General features: G+C 41.9%; 1 protein-coding gene across 6 annotated transcripts in view; it reads left to right on the top strand.

Moving 5' to 3' along the window:
- The first annotated feature begins 4252 nt into the window (after window positions 1-4252).
- Window positions 4253-17776, top strand: part of FUT8 (fucosyltransferase 8) — a 101324-nt gene continuing 87800 nt past the window's right edge. For 5 of the 6 annotated variants that reach the window (XM_054276044.1, XM_054276043.1, XM_054276046.1 and 2 more), the window contains exon 1: window positions 4253-4316. The gene's annotated coding sequence lies outside the window, so the exon portion shown is untranslated. Of the gene's footprint in view, window positions 4317-4966; window positions 5032-17776 lie in introns of those variants that run through there. The other variant, XM_054276041.1, reaches the window with a different exon arrangement.

Here is a 17776-nt window from a genome sequence, read left to right as displayed (position 1 = left end):
TTACAGTTACATTTCTGCAGTTTCCTGACTGGTGCAGTGTATGGGTACTCATAGCATGTTGACTTCTACATGGAGGAAAAATTAACTGATTTAGATTTTTGGGGCATTTTTCCCAACTCATCCTCCTCAGTATATAAAATCTTTATTTAAGAGGGACAGAGGCATAACCACCTTCCACTCCAGTTGCATTTTTTTTTCAAACATAATTTCTACATTTCTTTCTTGAATATACTGGTTCTTGAGCTGGTTCTACCCATGTCTTCTTCCTACTTCATATGACAAAACAAAGCTTGGATAAATGATGCTAGAAACTGTATTATTCTTTATAGCAAGCAAAGAGAAAAATATCTGTAACACTCTCCTGATCTTAGTTTTAGTGATCCTTGAGTATTACCATTTTACAGTGGTCTGCAACAGGTAATATAGAATAGTTGGTATGAAATAAAGCCAATTTGCAGCACAAATCTGCATATGGGAGGATTCTGATAAGTGTGTGGTTTAACTCTGGTGTCACCTGAAGAATTGGATGTCTTTATAAGGGAAGTATTTCCAAGGTACAGTTATACTGCAATAAATAAAAAGTGTTCACAAAACCTAAAGTAACCTAAGCCCCTAACTGACGCTTAATTAAAAAAAAAATAAATCTGAGAAGTACTTTTTTTAACATCCCTTCCAGCTCTGGTGATTCTTTCTTTTAAGTTCGCTTTTACTACTGTGATAGCTAAAAACTGAATGTGCTTCTAATAATTTAATATAAAGGGATAAAGGTTTAAGGTATTTTTGGAGGAGTTGTTGTTATCCATTAAGAGTGCTTTATGGCTCTAGGGTTCAGAGATAATGAAGAATAAGAGAAAACTTGTTAACACTGCACAGAGAAATAGAAAGTTCACAAAAGTAGAATTTTGCTTCTAGGGAGGTTTAAATGTGGACTTCAGTATGTGCTCATATGTTTGGGGGAAAAAGCCAAAATACCTTTACATTCCATTTTAACTCACATTGCTAATCAGAGGAACTTCTGAGACAGGTGGCAGGATGTCTCATCAAAGTGAAACTAGAGTCACCCTGCTGAGGTTCCACCTGCTATGTAAAAGTCCTACCACCTTCTTGCCAAGTGGAAAGAATTAGCTGACTCCAGTAGATTTTGGGTCTGTATCAGGTGAAAGTGATTCATTAGGCTGTGCGATTGAGCACTAGAAACTGTATACTCCACAACTAGAACTAGAATCCACCTTAAAATTGTTTAAGAAAATTAATTTCCTAACCAAGGTAGTGAAAATTGTCCCTTATTCTAGTGTAAATTTCCCTTCCCAAGAGTTTCAGAGCACTAACAAACTAAGGCTCTGCCCCTTGGTCATGGGATGAAGAAGTTGTTGGAGTCACAAGAGGTATTCTACACCTAAAAATGAGCTTTTTGTGGTGAAAATGAAATTAGCTGCTGGCCTTTCAGTATAATTTGGGAAATGTACTTCAAATTGTATGTACCTGCTGCATTTAGCATTTGTAAAAAGTTAGCACTCTGTAACAGCACTCCCCTTACTAGCTTTTCATCTCTCTCCCTAGTAATTTAATTTTTTTCTCCCATTATGTCATGGCTTAGCACAGCTCAGGTCACAAATTGCTCAAAATAAAAATGAGGCTGATAGCAGTAGGTGCTATAACATGGTTAGAATTGCAATATAAATAAAAGTAACTCCTAACTGTACAAGTTATGTGCAGATTGATCACATTTTACCCACTGGTATCTCCAGTGGATGCTGGGCATGGTACTGTCTAATTTTCTTCGATTTAAGATCATAAACCTGTAGCACAGAACATCATGGGCTTGAAAGCAAGTAAACCAGCAGTAGTTTCCTCATTGCATTAAACAATTACTTGAAATGAACTTAATTTCACATCACAGTAAGTACAACTGAAATCAGCACGAGTGTATCAATGAAAGAGCCCATCTATTTTGGCCTGATTTTTGTCCAGTTTGCAAACATTGTATCTAAGAACTGTTTGCATTGAAAGTACCCTAATATTTTGTGGGTTAATAATCAGATTTATGTCCATAAAATAGTATTTTCCTACCAGACAGAAAAGACCCACCACAAGATCTCCACTTTTCAGAAGTCTCCTGAACAATTTTATTGTCTTTTAGAATCCTTCTCTAGGTGACATCCTCCAAGCAAAGGCAACATACAGTTAAATGTATCATTTGGAAAGCCAGGCCTTGGTTTCTGGATCATCAGCTTCGAGTCACAGAATGATTTGTGTTGGAAAGGGGCCTTTAAAGGTCATCTAGTCCAAACCCCCTGCAATAAGCAGGGACATGTTCAGCCAGATCAGATTGCTCAAAGACCCGTTCAACCTGACACATTGAATATTTCCAGGCATGGGGGCTTCCTTCCCTTCCCTGCACTGCACACACTTTTGGCCCATTTGCACATACCTAGACTTTTAAAATGTTTTTGATTTATGGAACTGGATTTTGGAATATAAATCCTTGACTAAATTTGTAGGCAATATAATCGTTAGTAGATATAACAACTGTTGCAGCCACAGGAGCTAGCAACTGCACTCAGCGCTTGACAACCATCAGCAATCTGCTTATCGTCTCAATTTCTCAACTAATCTCTATTATTGTCAGTTAGGAATCAAAACCTTAGGGAAAAAAAAGATATATTAATTATTTCTGCATTTCCAGATCGCTCTGGAAGGTTGCTATGGGCACAGAATATTGTAACTCTTCTTGGCATCCCCCAGACAATGCTGGCAGTGGTTGTGCCCCAAGCTCCATGTTAGCACGCAGCTGATCCAGAATGTATGAAGTCAAGAAAGAAAAAAACAACAGACACTGGCAGAATGTCTCACACCTTACAAGCTCATTTGTGAATGTTTACTACTTCTGGGGAAAACAACAAAAACAACAAAACAAAACCCAACAAAACCAAAAACCAACAAGAGGGCTAGTGAAATAAACCAGGGAAGACAAGCGTGAAGGAATACAGGACAGAACACCAATATGCAGGACAGCTCTTCTGAGCGCTGGGAGGGGGTGCAAAAAGGATGTGATAGTTACAAAGTATCCATCCTTAACAGCTCTGGCTTTAACCGAAATCACAGTATCGTCGAACATACTCGTACTACAATTTCTACTTCACATGCTACGTTCCCATCGCTGCCATTTCGTCTCCCAAGCACACTGAAACATTATCGGTGCACACTGCAAACTTTTAAAATGTACATAGCTTCCCCAGATGAATCTTTAGGATACTATAGCTACATCAAATGCCTGAAATTCCGCATCCATACGAGTTCACCCGTTTACGTGCACTTTTGGGAAGTTTCTGTTACCCCACAAAGGAGGAACAGTCAAGGATGCTTGGACGAGAGCGGGCCTCTCTCTAGTCCTGCTGTCACCCAGCAGACACAGACCTCTCCTTGTTCTCTCACAATAGAAAATTTCGTGAGATTTCTGTCTTTTCTAGGGATCTTTGCATTAAAACCACTAAGTCTGTTCCCGGGCAGGATGCGCTGGCGCTGCGGGCGGGACCAGCCTGTTGCGGGCAGCAGCGGGGGCTGTGGGCGGCCCTGCCCGCGGCTCGGCATCGCAGCCGGGGACAGAGGGCGCGGGGCAGAGACGCCCTCCCGGAGGGATCAAGCGGCAGTTCAGGGGTGCCCTGGAACGCCGCCCCGCGCCCGGTCCCCGCCGCGCTCCCTCGCGGGAGGCAGGAGCGCCGCGGCGGCGCTCAGCGGGCGCTGCTGCTCCGCGCTCACGCCCATCGCCGGGGTAAACGCGGCCGCTCTCGCGCCACCCGCGGGCTCTCGCCGCCGCCCCCCGGTTCCCCGCGCGGCGGGGACAGCCCCGCGCAGCGATGCGTGGACGCTGCCGAGCCCGTCCCGGGCGCTCCCGGGGCGGGGGCGCGCGGGAGGAGGCGGCGGGGCGGGGGCAGCGGCGGCGCTGGAAGGTCCGGGGCGCGCATGCGCGCTCCGGCGCTCCGTGGCGGGGGCGCTCCCGCGGCACCGGGGCCCGGCTCGCGCTCCCATAGGCTGCTTCCCCCGGCAGGCGCGCGCCCGCGGCGCGGCTCTTCCTACCGCGCTCGCGGGGGCGCGCGCTGCCCGGGCCGTGCGCCGCTGTCACGGCTGCCCGCGCGCCGCTCCCCGCCCTCGCCGCGCGCCCTGCCCGCGCCCCGTCTCCGCCAGCTCCGCTCCGCCGCCGGCGGGTTCCTGCTTCCGTGTGCTCCCGCCGCTCCCCGCCCGCCAGCCCCGCCGCCCCCCCGCCCGGCACCCGTGGCAGCGGCAGCGCGGGCTCCGCCGGCGGCGCCGGCACTCCGGTAAGGGGATGCGGGGGCTGAGCGGCAGCCGCGGCGGCGGGGAAGCGGGTACCGAGGCGAGACCGGGCGGCTCCGGCGAGCGCTCCCCATCTCTCCCCCGGGCCTGGCGCCGCCGCTTTTGCGACTCGGGCGCTGCTCAGCAACCGCTGCCGCCGCCGCCGGGGTGGTGATGGCGGGGAGGGGGCCGGTCCCTGCCGTCTGCCGGGGTCCCCCTGGGCTCCCGCACCTGAGGGTCGCTGCTGAGGCCTGAGGCCGCCGGAGAGCGCGACGGAGGAAGGGGAGGCCGGGGCTCGGCGAGCGGCCGGGGCATCACCGTGGGCGGCGGGGCCGGGCCGGGCCCGGGAGGGAGATGCGTGCGAGCCCCGGGCGGCGGCGTTGCCCCGGGCGCGGCGCGGACAGAGCGGTTCCTGCAGCGCGGAGCGCGGCTGCCGCCGTTCCGTGCGCCGCGGCCGCAGGGCAGGCGCGGGGGGCGGCCTCCAACTTTCCTTGTCCCGGGAACTGCGGCCGCCCGAGGGGACGCCCGCTTTTGGCAGGGAGGAATACACGGGGAGCGGGGGCTGTGAGGACGGACCTCAAGCTTTGGGGCCGCCTAGTAGCTCGAGGAAGTGCTTGCCTGACACGGGTACAGAGCCTTCGGTTGTTGCTTGGGGCTTTTCCCACGGCGACCTTTCCTGTTTTTCGGCACAATTGGCTTTGGTCGTGGATCCTGTTACTGGTAAGGCTCTGGCGATTTAGTTAGTGCTTGATGTATGCTCAGGTCTTTCACACGTGTGTGCAAGTAGTGCGCGCAGTGTGTTCTTGGTGCACTGCAAAGACTGACCCTCTGCTTTCAGAAGCTCCTGGTTGAGGGTACAAGAGGCAGAAACTATAGTGCTATGGTGCAGAGTGTACCAAGAAGCCTAAGGGCAAAGGCATGAGCTGTAAAATTGCTTGTTGAAGACTGTAACTTCCTCGGGGCAGTACCTGCTGTTCTTGCACCCTCAACGCACACACGGTATGCTGTGATGCACATGCTGTGTGTACATGGATGTGGCAAACAACCCTGTACTTTATTTGTGATCTTCTATTAGCACTTGGCACCTCTTGTTATGTGTGTGTGTGTTTGTATACTGAAACATACATATCAGCTGAAAATTTTATGTTTCAGTATACATGGGTACATATATATATATATATGCATACATACTCTTTCTGTCCCCAAGTAGAGGGTCTTAATGTCTAGGCCTGAAAGTTACTGGTGTAAATGCTTCAGAAGGAGTGAGCATGAAAAGGTTTCTTGATTTTATAGTATTAATCTTATTTATTTTTCCAAGTAATTTTCGACTGCAAGTCATCAAAAACTTCAGAGAAGTCTGAACTGCAAAAGCAAATAAGTGGCCAACTTGCCTGTGCTGCTGGTGCTTGGGGTGCTTTTACAGATGACTGTTACAATTCCTTTCATTATTAAAGAAAACTAGTTATGGGGAGTTGGTGACTCTGCTTTGATGTATTTCCAGTGGCGTCTGTTTCTCCGGTTATTGCAGGTATGCTTACTGCCAGATTTTTAGTGATGCTTGTTAGGGTTTTATATGAATATTTACCTTAAGCAGGCACACTAGCATATTGCAAAGTTTGCATATTTTCCCAACTACATGTAATAAGACAGCCTTTTTCAAAGTTGGAAGTACAATTAATTACTCATATTTTCTGAGCAAAATGTTCAACAATGAGAGAAGGGCAAGAATCAACTTGGAGTGTTGAATCAGGTAAATTCACTCTTTCAGTGATGTAGTTGCCAGGACATTTGACAGCTGGGAAATACAGAAGGTCAGTTTGGAGTTGTAGCTTTCTTTTCCTTTTAGCCTATTGTCTTAATTTGTTTAAAATTTTGGTGGTTTAATTAGCTGAACAACTGAAAGTACAGTAGTTCTAGGAAATACAAGAAAAAAATATGTTAGCTCTACATGCTGGAGTAGAAATAGAGCTACTTCACCTTAAGTGAATTGGTAAAGGTGGTACTAAACCACATAGGGGCTTCCCTTTGGTTTGGCATCTCTGGTTTATGATCACTTTATTGCAACTTCAAATAGAGACTTGATTGTATAATTGAATGCTTATATATTACAAATATTGCACACCATTCATATTGTGGAAATTTTTTTTTGATCTTTGTGTGGCTGTATGGAATAGGTGCTTTATCTGTCAGATCTTTTCTAAACCAAATAATTTTCCCAGGCTTGGAATGTATGCAGTTAAAAGTAATAAATGTTAATTTTATTTATAGTTTATCAAATCAGTCTGTTCATTGACATTTCAATGGATAAAGAAGGTGGTTTGGATTTGAGTATTTATATCTTGTTGCAGTCAGAATTTAAGTAAAAAGTAATGACTTTAATCTTAAACTGGTCTGGAGGGGGAGCTAGTGTCAAAGCAAAACTGACTTAATTAAATCTTGTTGTCTGGTCATAGAATATACTTCTAATACAATAAGGAAAGCAAATATAGATGATGCATGCTATGTATGATTGCATTAATATGCATCTCTTGTATGATGAAAATAATCTGAAAGTGAAGTGATGTGTGATTTTCTTTTGGGAAATAGAGTGTGTGTTTTGCTGTTGTGCAACAAAAACTGTATCCAAAGAACTTTGAAGTTGCAAGATCAAGCACTTACACATCATGAAATGGCACAATCAGAGATTCTTGTAGTCATGTAATGTGGCCTATAAATGTAGGGTTAAATTTTACGTTTTTCCCTACAATGTTGCTTTCAGTTTATAGCATAGAATGGCATAGATGGTGTTCAGTGTGCCATACTGAATTCTTTTTCTTAGTATCAAATAATGTGTGGCCTCAATATTTGTTTATGTGCTGTTCATACTGTACTTTCTTAATTTCCTCTTTTGCTGTTTCATTACCTTCAGTCTCTAGTGCCTGCATGTTTCACTAGTAATATTTTCACATAAGTCTCCTGAGATATATTATGTATTCCTTTGTGTTGAATATCCAATTTAGGAGCTTTATGATATGATTTTTCAAAATAATCTATCAGTGTTTTAATGATTTATGTATTCTAAGATGTTTTCCCATAAAGGTCTAATTTACTAACAATAATCTGGATTTTTTTTGGTTTTTTTAATAAACCCCTCAACAGGGATCCATGAATGCCTACCTAGGAAAGACCTCATTGCTTGATTTGTAGTATGGTGTGTGTTGATTTAGACTGCAGGGATAAATACTTACATCTGTTGCACTGTTAACCCCAGGGTACTAAGTCCATAATCTTGATGAAGAGGGGATTCCTCATTAAAAGTTTGTAGGGGGTTTTTGATATATTTTTTTCCTTTAAAGATGATTTGTGTGCAAGAAAGAAGAAAAAAAATCCAGGACAGTATTAATTCCCTCACTTTTTCTACAATACCTGTCTTATTAACAACACACTTGCCAACATTTGCAGTGTGTATGGCAAGGTCCTTATATAATATAATGTTGTTATTTATTGCTTTTCTAACACGTGGTTCAGTAACATAGCAAGGGTGCCTTGAGCACAAGGGCACAGAGAACAAGATCAAATAACCTTTAATTTTTGTGATGTGACTATATATATTTTTTTAACCAATGGGTAGGTTTTTGATAGTCAATGTTTAAAACTCTCTGAAATTCTTTGCACATAACTAAAATATTCAACATTCTAGTTTAAAAAAAAAGTCAGCAAACCTGATGGACAGGAGGAAACCCTCTGTCCTGTGGGATTGCACATATGACTAATATGCCTATGGCATGAAAGTCTCTAAAAATGCTGAAATTTGTCTATTTTGCCATGCAACTTGTGCCACTTGAGCTAGCTGGGAATGTGATACTAGTAATTTGTTATTCAGCTGTACTCCAAATGATGTTGTCTGTGTATGGTTTTTTGAGATTTTGAAGTGTTTGAAAGTAGAGGTGAAGCTCTGGAATCTTGGGCTCTATTCCAGGCTCTGGGAGTGAATATATTCTGTTGGATGCTGATTTTTCTGCTTATTCCTTGTGTGATATCCCTGTCCCAATCTTCTTTGCCCTATCCTGAAATTTTTATCACAATTCTATTTTCCCCATGTAAACAGTTTGTTTCTTGCTAAAGGGCTTATCTGGCATCCAGTACTACCCAGTGTGCATAGAGGTTCTAACTAATAAGTTGTTTATCTGAGCTTTTTCCACTGTTTGAATCCTTTCACAGTCCTGTCTGCTGGTTTCAGGTTTCTGTCCACTATCCTCAGTTTCACTTCCAGTTCTCTGTCATAAAAAGGATCTCTCTGTGTTGTGCATTTCCACTGGCTCCTGTAGTTCTGTATTCTGTAGTTTTCCCCCTTCACTATTGTGCTTCATTCTTCCTGACTTCCCTCATGTGAATTTGTTTTTTCCTTTCATGCCATCTCAGACTTGGTCTGTATCCCAAACTCAAGATTGTGTTCAGTGTGTCAATTGTATCAGCTTTTTCCCATGTTGCAGTTCTTTCTTCAGTCAAATTGTATTGGTTCCTCTCTTTTCCATCCTTTTGTTTACATGGATAGCTTATGTTTTCATACTTGTTGGATCCAGCAGAGGTATCACTGAGAATAAATTTAGATGCCAGAGATCCATCCTGATAATCAGGAAAGCAAGTCTGGCCTATCCAGAGATGACTTTGTGGGGAACTAATGTCTGAGCTGCAGTGCAAAAATGGGATATACAAACAGGGGCAGCTGGGACAGGCTACAAAGGAAAAATTTAGAAAAATTGTCCTGGTATGTAGGGATGACATCAAGAGAGCCAATGCTTACCTAGAGATGATGCTTAGGAAGGAGATCAAGGGCAGCAAGAAGAGTTTCTTCTAGTACTTGAGTAGTGAAAAGCAGGACAAGTAAAATAAGAGCTTCTTTTGGAACGTTATGTGTCATAGTGACAGTGGATACAGATAAGGCTGGGGTACCGTGATCCTTCTGTTCCTTAGTGAGGCACAGCAAGGTCTCCCAGGCCTCTGTGCTTAGTAACAAGGGTTTGAGGAGAGCAGCTGCCAGCAGTGGCTGAGGATTCAGCTGGGGATTATTGAGATGACTCAAATCCTACCAGTGCATGGGGCCAAAAGGATGCCTGTGAATGTTGATAGAGCTGGCCAGTGTCACAGCAAGGTCCTTCCCTAGCATCTTTGAAACCAGGAGACCCTCTCAATGGCTGAACAAATGCACCCTCCGGAAAAGGTCAAAACACAGCCCAAAGAGATACAAACTGGTTAGCTTCCTTTTTGTCCCTGGGAAAATAGAGACATGGGTTTTCTTGGAACACATTTCTGGTCACCAGAAGTAAGTGAATGGGAGCAATCAGCATGGATTTGTCAAAGGTAAATCATGCATGACAAGGCAGATTGCCTTCTATGGTAAGATGACTGAATATTTGGAAGAGGTAAGAACAGTGGATTTAATTTTCCTGGACTTTAGCAAGATTCTCAACTCAATCTCCAATGATATTCTTGTATCCAGATTTGGACATAACAGATTACTGGAGAACTAGAAGATATAAAAAAGACTGGATGGATGGATGGATGGATGGATGGACGGACGGATGGATGGATTCAGAAAGGAGTGCTTAGTGTGTCATATAGGGAGGTTGGTAACAAGAGGGGTACTGCAGGGATTTGTGCTGAATAGTGACAAAGTGTGCTTTTGTGCTTGCAGATGACACCAAACTGGGGGGAGATAGTTGTGCTTGATGATGGGGCTGCCATTCAGGGGGACTTTGTTGCTGTGAACACAAGGCCCATCTGGAGCTTTATTCAAGAACAGAGTCCTACACTGGTGAAACAGGAGCACCTTGCAGTGTTACAGGCTGGGGACTGACAGGCTGGAAAGCAGCTCTGCTGGAGAAACCTGGGGTCTTGGCAGACAGCACTCTGCCCATGGATCAGCAGCAGCATGCCCCTGCAGAATCATGGAATGGTTCCCAGCTACCAGTGTAAAGCACAGCACTGAGGACTGTTTTGGAAAAGGAAAAAAAAAGAACTCTATCTCAGTCACACCCTATACAAAGGGACGTAAAAGATCATCCAGTTCCCGCCCCCTGCCATGGGCAGGGACACCTTCCACCTTCCAGCCTGGCCTTGTACACTTCCAGGGGTATCCACAACCTCACTGGGCAACCTGGTCCAGAGTTCCACCATTTTCACAGTAAAAAATTTCTTCCTAATGTCCTATCGAAACTTTCCCTCTTTCAGCTGATGGCCATTCCGCCTTGCCCTATTACTGCATGCCCTTGTCAGAAGTCCCTCTCCAGCTGTTATATAGACCTCCTTTAGGTCTGCAAAGTGCTCTAAGGCTTCAGAGGAGCCTTCTCTCCTTTTCCTCTTTGTTTCCCTCTTATTCTCCACAACCCTGACTCTCTCAGTCTAAAAAAATGAAGGGCTGCAACATCCAATGAGGTGAAACTCTATGAGAAGGAACATAGCCAGCAGATGGAGGGAAGTGGTTGTTGCTCTCTACTTGGTGCTCATGAGACTGCATCTAGATGCTGTGCCCAGTTTTGGGACTCTGAATGCAGGAAAGACATTGATAAGTAGAAGTAAAGTTGATGGAGGACTACCAAGATGATTAGGGAACTGGAACACTCATCCTGTGAGGAGAGGCTGAGATGGGTTTTTTCAGCTGGAGAAAGAGATGATCTCAGTGGGATCAAACAACAACATACTGGTTTTTTTGAGGACATCAGTGAGAAGATGGAGTCAGGCTCTTTTACTGAGATGTGTGGGGAGAGGACATGAGGCAGTGTTCATCAGTTGAAACACAGAAGGTTCAGGCTTGATATAAAGAAAAACTCTTTCCATGGGGAGTATTGAAGCTGTGTAGGAGGTTACCCTGAGAAACTGTGCAGCTTCTATCTTAGAGGTTTTCAGGACCCAAATGGGAAAGCTGAGCAACCCATTCTTATGTCTGACTTCGAGCAGGAGATTGGACTGAGGGACATGTGAAGGTCCCTTCTAAGCTATGTTATCCTGTGGATCTTTAGTTCCCAGAAGCCTTACAGGAATGGAATAAGTACAGACAGAATATGTAGGTGGCTCAGCTGCAACATATCAAAACAAAATCAGTAACAGTTACATTACAGTGAGCTTGACAAAAGCATCACTTGGATGTCAGGGTGCTGTCTCTTAGAAAGATGCATGTAGAGCTTAAAGCGTATGAGTGATTAAACTTTTTGAAGAAAACCTTTTGTAATGAGGCAAAAGTGTATTTTTATGTAGCTTTCCTTGGAAGGAGGAAAAATATGTTTTGCATACGGTGTAAACTTTGAAGCAGCTTTGACATGGACACCTGGCACAGAATGGGTCGTCTTGAAAAGCCTTTGGCAACTTAAAGTAAAAAATTATTCTTTTACAATGAAGTATCTGTCAGCCTTAAAAATTGGTGATCTCTCTTGGTCGTTTGTTATGATATGTATGTATATTCATATTATGTAGCTCATAATGCATCATTTCAAGGTGATGATTTTCTGACAACCTGTTAAATCAGTTGCAATCAATTCTGATTTCCACCCCCCCTCCCCCTACCCCCCCAAATATTGTATATTAAATCCCTCAGATGATTATTTTTTCTTCCTACTCTTTTCTCCCTCCCCTGCCACATTTTCAGGGTAGGGAATAAATAAAGGAAGAGATGTAGTCCTAAGATGCAAGGAGCCCAGTAACTGTTTTGGAAGACTTTTGACTAAAAGTCTTCAAATCAGAAGACTTGCCTGTTGCAGAGAGCTACTATGAAATAACAGGCTGGGTGTATATGTATAGTTAAAATTTATTTTTCTTTTTTGTTATCTAAGTGTGAGATGTTATATGAGGAATGATCTTTTTCTGATGTTTTTGTCTTTTCATTTGTACTTGCTAACCTGTCCTCTGTAGATATCCTCCCTAAAACAAATGGTGAATTCTGTAGCAAAGCGTAGTTTCCATGAATCAATGACTGTATTTAGTTCCTTCAAATATTAGATATTTATAAGCACAATGTGCATAATTTATTTTCAGAATATATCACATGGTAAAAATAAATACTTCTGTTGGTCATTCTAGAGCTTGATGAAGTTTGTGCTGCTACAATTGCTTTGTGGTAGCAATACTCTGAATGTAAGTGCTTTTTAGGAGAATGCTTTCATTATATGTTTGCTTCATAATCTTATATTATGATGAATAATTTTCTGTAATATTAGAGAATTTCTTTTGTGAGGCAGTTAATAGCAATAAATATCACCATGACATTATTAATTCTGCATGCTACAGACTCTTTAGAAACTTGTGGAACATTGCTGTGAATATCTTATGGACGTCAATTTTGACTTGCTGTGAATTAAACTCTTTCTTCAAAGCATTGCTCTTACAAAAGGTTTTGTAAAAGAGCAATAGGAATTCTCTTCCAATAACCTCCCAATGTTCATCTTTAGTTTGTTATATTACTTTTGTTGTACTTCACCATAGTTTGTTTGCACAGTGACACAGTAACTTTTCAAAGTAAATCTGATTTGTATGGGTACTGATATATTTGTTAAGCTTTTTGGAGTTTATTTTTTTGAAGGTATTTTTTTTTAATTGATGTAAAAAGTATTAAAGTAAGTATTTGTCCAATATGCTGTTTATTGAAGAGTTTCGAAAACATATAATAAAAATACTTGTTTAAATTATTAATGTTTTCAATTACAAAATTTCTTCTTAAAACCCTTTGCCTCTAAGGAAAAATCCTGTTGACCAAGTTCAGAACGTGAGCTTTCAGATTGCCTGGACCCTTTAGCTCTGTGCCTCTATTTGTGATGATAAAATGTGTAGTATACCTGATATGCTATACTTAACTGATATTTTTTCTCCTTTTGGGTGCTTGCTAAACAACTTCCTTTGTTTGACAATCAGTGCTCACACAGCAATAGCAAAAACTGTTCCCTCTCAAGGATACAGTCATCTAATGTGGCTGTAATGTGTTGATGAATACTCTCTTCCTCCACCCCCTTTCTGATTTTCTCCCACCCCTACTTGTATTAAACCATTCATGGCAGGGCAACATCTTTGGTTTCTCTCAGCTGCCTAGGCAAGCATTTGTTTCTTATTTAGGGCAAGATTTGAATATACAGGAGAAAAACTTAAATCAAACAGAAATGTTGTCCTTACTTCTGCAGGTTTCACTGGGACACCTTTGTGGTATTGTGCCATGGATTGTGCCAAGGGAAGTCTCTGCCCTTCCCTTTTCTGTAGTCTGGGGTTTACAATGACTTGTTCACAGTTTACAGTCTTCTTGATGCATGTCTTCACATTTCTGTTCAATAACTAAATCTGTTTCACAGTTATCTTGGGATTTGTTTTTTAACAGTACAGCATCTGACTTTTTGATCTGTCTATTGCTTGGGGTGTTTTTAACTTATAGCAGCTAGGACAGCGTGACTTACACCTTTTTCCTCACGTGGCCCACTGCAGGCATTCAGTGGCATTGAAAGATGTTCTCCTTGAGTTATTCTTCATTGCAGATGCCTACTCAGCAGTCTGGATTTTGGATTGAACTGCTAGACGTTCTCTTTGCAATGGTTTTTGCCTTTTAACGTCAATGAGGTGGTGCTGGACTAGGTGTCAATACTCTGAGGTTTGCTCTGCTGGGCTGTAAAGATGGATGGCAATTTTGGTAATATGGCAGCTTACATTACACCCTATGACAATATTTTCAGATTCTGCAGATATATGCTTTGTGTACTTCCTAGGGAGTGGGGGATGTCCCCTAGCAGGTTGTTGATGTTTTTTTTCTGATGTGACTTTTTTTCAGTGGCAGCAAGATCCTTGTAATGCATGTGAGAAAGCCCTTTTATCCTTCACTTAATTACAACACATAGTGCTCTTACAGATGAGGAATTCAGTATAAGTAGAGCACAGAAATGTTTGTCTCTCAAGGAGCCAGGCATACATATGAGATACAGAGAGATCAGCATAATTTAAAATGCTTGTTTGATTTTCCGGTACAACGTACTGCAGCATCATGCATAGGTAATGTTAATAATTCTGCAGATTCTGTGTCTGTAGAAGAGCTGAGAGAACATGGTCTGTACTCAGTTGCTTGCTCTTAAGAGCCTTCTGTGTGTGTGCACAAAATCACTCACAGTTTATCCTTAGGCACACTGAACATGTCTAGAAGCTTCAAGCTGTTGGAACAAGAATAGGAAATATCCCAAGGACTGAAATCTGACACAGGGTCATAAAACCATGTGTTGAGATGTGACAGGGTATGCTGGCATCTCTTCACCAGAGAGGTTTTGATCTAGACTTTCTGAAGAATGAGTTTGAAATACTGTTATACAGAGCATTGATTTTTGCTTATTTCCAAATCCACTGTGTCCTCAATTCCTTCAGCAGATAAGATCCTGCTGTCCTGGCTTTGAAGAGGCAGTCACAGATTTGTGACCAACTGTATTTTCAGTTAAGACTTTGAAGACTGTGCCTTTTGTGGCACATGTTCTTATCTAGATTGTGAGTACATTTACTATTCCAACTGTGTTGGTCTCAGGTTTGCTGTTTGGGTGTTGTGGTTATTTGGGGTGGGCTTGTTCATTCTTCACAAGAATGGAAGGGGAACTGACACATTTGTATGCCTGCTGAATGGATTGCTTAACTGCATGCATGTCTCCAGTGTTGGTTTGTTCACACTTACAGGTTTCACCTGTGGTTAAAATCCCCTTTTATCCAACTTTTTATGTCAAGTGGACATCAGTTGTCATTAGAAAAAGATAAAATCTAAGTCCTTTTTAGCTGCAGTTTTTGTTGATGTGACATGTATTTCCCCCCCACCCCATCTGATCTTTGATTGGTACTTTTATATTTGCTAACTTTGGGGATGCCTTTTGTTGTACCTTGGCCTGTCTGATTCCAGGTTTTCTCTTGCTTACCTAACATCCTGCTTTCTGCAGTGGAGAGCCCTTTTCTTAGAGAAGAGATTTGGAAGAGGAGCATAAAATTGACTGTGGCACAATATAGTACAGATTTTCAGGTGTTTTCAAGTCATGCCATGCTGATTAAGGCATTGGTATGATATCCTGAGTGTCATGGAATCATAGAATGGTTTGTGCAGGAACAGACCTTAAAGATCATTCAGCTCCAACCCTCCTGCCATGGGCAGGGATACCTTTCACTAGACTCCCTTCAGGTACTGGAAGGCAGCATTTAGGTTACCCTGAAGCCTTCTCTTTTTCAGGCTGAACAATCCCAATTCTGTCAGTCTTTCCTCATAGGAGAGGTGTTTTGCTATAGATTGTTTAGAAAATTAAATGACTAATCTTGGGCTTTAGATTTTATAGACTTATATTACTAATTTTTTATGCTTTCAAAAATCTGAGCTAGTAAATGGAGGTAATAGTTTAGTGTCCCATCAGAAATGTTAACCGGGGTATCAATCACATGGTTATATTTAGAAATAAGTGGAAAAAATAGTAAGCAGAATTGTATCTTATTTATTTCACAGTGCTATTTTGAAGGTGCATGCAGATTCTGAACAGCTTTCATGCTGAGTCAGGCCTTTTGACTTTCTTCATGTTCATATAGCTAGTATAAATACAGAAACACTTTTTCACAGTTCTTAAATTTTCATTTAAATATATTTCCTTGTGACGCTGATGTGAAATGCTACAATATGGTCATACTGTGTTAGACAGCAAAGGTGCAACCTCGGTGTCCCTGAAAATTGTTTCTTGCAGAGAAGCTTGTAAATAGTGGGTGACACTCACTGGCATCTGTAAGTCAAATATATTTAGCCAGTTTTTTGTTTCTTAAAGGGATTTACTGTGACCTGACTTCTAGGACAGTAAAAACCTGCTTGTGTACCTAATGTTCTCTGTGCCATTCTGTTATGCAAGACCTTGAAGTCATAAGCAAATAGGAAATCTTTAGATTGCTAACCTTTTGTTAGTGGCTTTTCTCTTGAAGTCTTCTACAGTAGTATTTAACTTCTTACTGTCCCTGGCAGAAGCAACCACAATGAAATTGATTATTTATCTGGTTTAAGCATACCTTATCAAAAAAGATTATAGTTTTAACTGTTCTTTTTGAAATCATTAATACTGTGAAATGGAAGCATTTGGAGCGCTCCTTTGGACAGTTATTTTCTTGATTTTTTGCTTGAAAATATTTTATTAATATGATGTTTATTAACTGCCATCACCTGGTGTTGAATTGTATCTAAAGCTCAGGGCTCTGCTGTGGCTTTTTAAAAATTCTTATGTTAGGTCAAATGTGATTGTAGGTAAAAAAATGCTGTGAACTGTGGATTCCCATCTGAGAATTATTCAGCTGTGTTTGGATATGCTGTGCGAAGACTTACTGTTATTTTGAAGGTAGATAGTCCCAGATGTGCAGTTGGTATGTACTAACATAAAAAAATAGAGTGACAGTATATAAGAATAAACAATGGTAAACCAAAATGGAATATTGTCATTTGAACTGATTTCTAATGACACTTGTACTATTACAGGTGCCTGTCTCCTTTTAATTGCACTAATTACATATGTGTAATTGGTGACAGCACATATAGTATGTAGAGAAAAGTTATTTAGAAGGCAGACTCAGTACTTGAGGGTACATTTTGAGCTTCAACAATTTTGTCTCTCATCTGTCTTTTATCTTGTACTTTCTCAGCTTTAGACTATTTCCTGATGGAAATGTGTGAAATGTTGTGACAAGTTTGTCCTTCTTTATCCAGTAGGCTCTCTAATGAGTTCACTGATGGACAGCACTGATGTCAAACTGTGTCTCTGTAAAACTAAATGTACAGTGAAAGCTGCTACAAATTTTGCTTGTGTATCAGGCTTAAGATTACATGTGGGTTTTTTTAATGTTGTTTCAATGTGTTTTCTTTCACATTTCCCAGAGTTCATCCATATACTTCCTTTTCTTTTCCTAGTGTCCTGTTACTGGGATCAGGATTTAGCAGAAACCCCATTTTCATAATTCTGTGTCTCTTGGTATTTGAGTACTGCCTTGTTTTCTTGGCTTGGTGTCTGCCAGCATCTCTTGACTGATGGGAAAGGGTGATCAATGGTCAAATGAAGCAGCTGTTACAAAGGGAAACAGAAGTGAAGCTCGGTGCAATTTATATAAAGGTTTTTGCTGTTTGAAAACTGGGTTATATGTATAGTGTAGATTAAACTTATCCACATTATATGCATGTAGACTGAGGTATATACAAAAATATGTAATTATACCAGATTATACTGATCACATTGGGGGGCTTGTACCACAGTCATTGGGTATTGTAGGGAAACCCAACTTACTACCAATGTATTCTTGCTTTGGGTATGAAGCACTTTTTTGTGGAGCCTTTAACCCACAGTAAATTCGTTGCAGTGTCTGTCTGCTCTCCTTCATACATTATAAACTGAAAGAGAAAAAAAGATGAAATCCAACTTGATTAAAAATCAACATGTAACTTTTTTACTTTTTATCCCTAAGTAGGAAGGACATGTATAAT

Source organism: Melozone crissalis, unplaced genomic scaffold, assembly GCF_028551555.1.
Source record: "Melozone crissalis strain CALT ecotype California unplaced genomic scaffold, PUWL_Pcris_2 ptg000018l_1, whole genome shotgun sequence".
NCBI classification, from domain to species: domain Eukaryota; kingdom Metazoa; phylum Chordata; class Aves; order Passeriformes; family Passerellidae; genus Melozone; species Melozone crissalis.
This window is presented reverse-complemented; position numbering and strand designations above follow the sequence as displayed.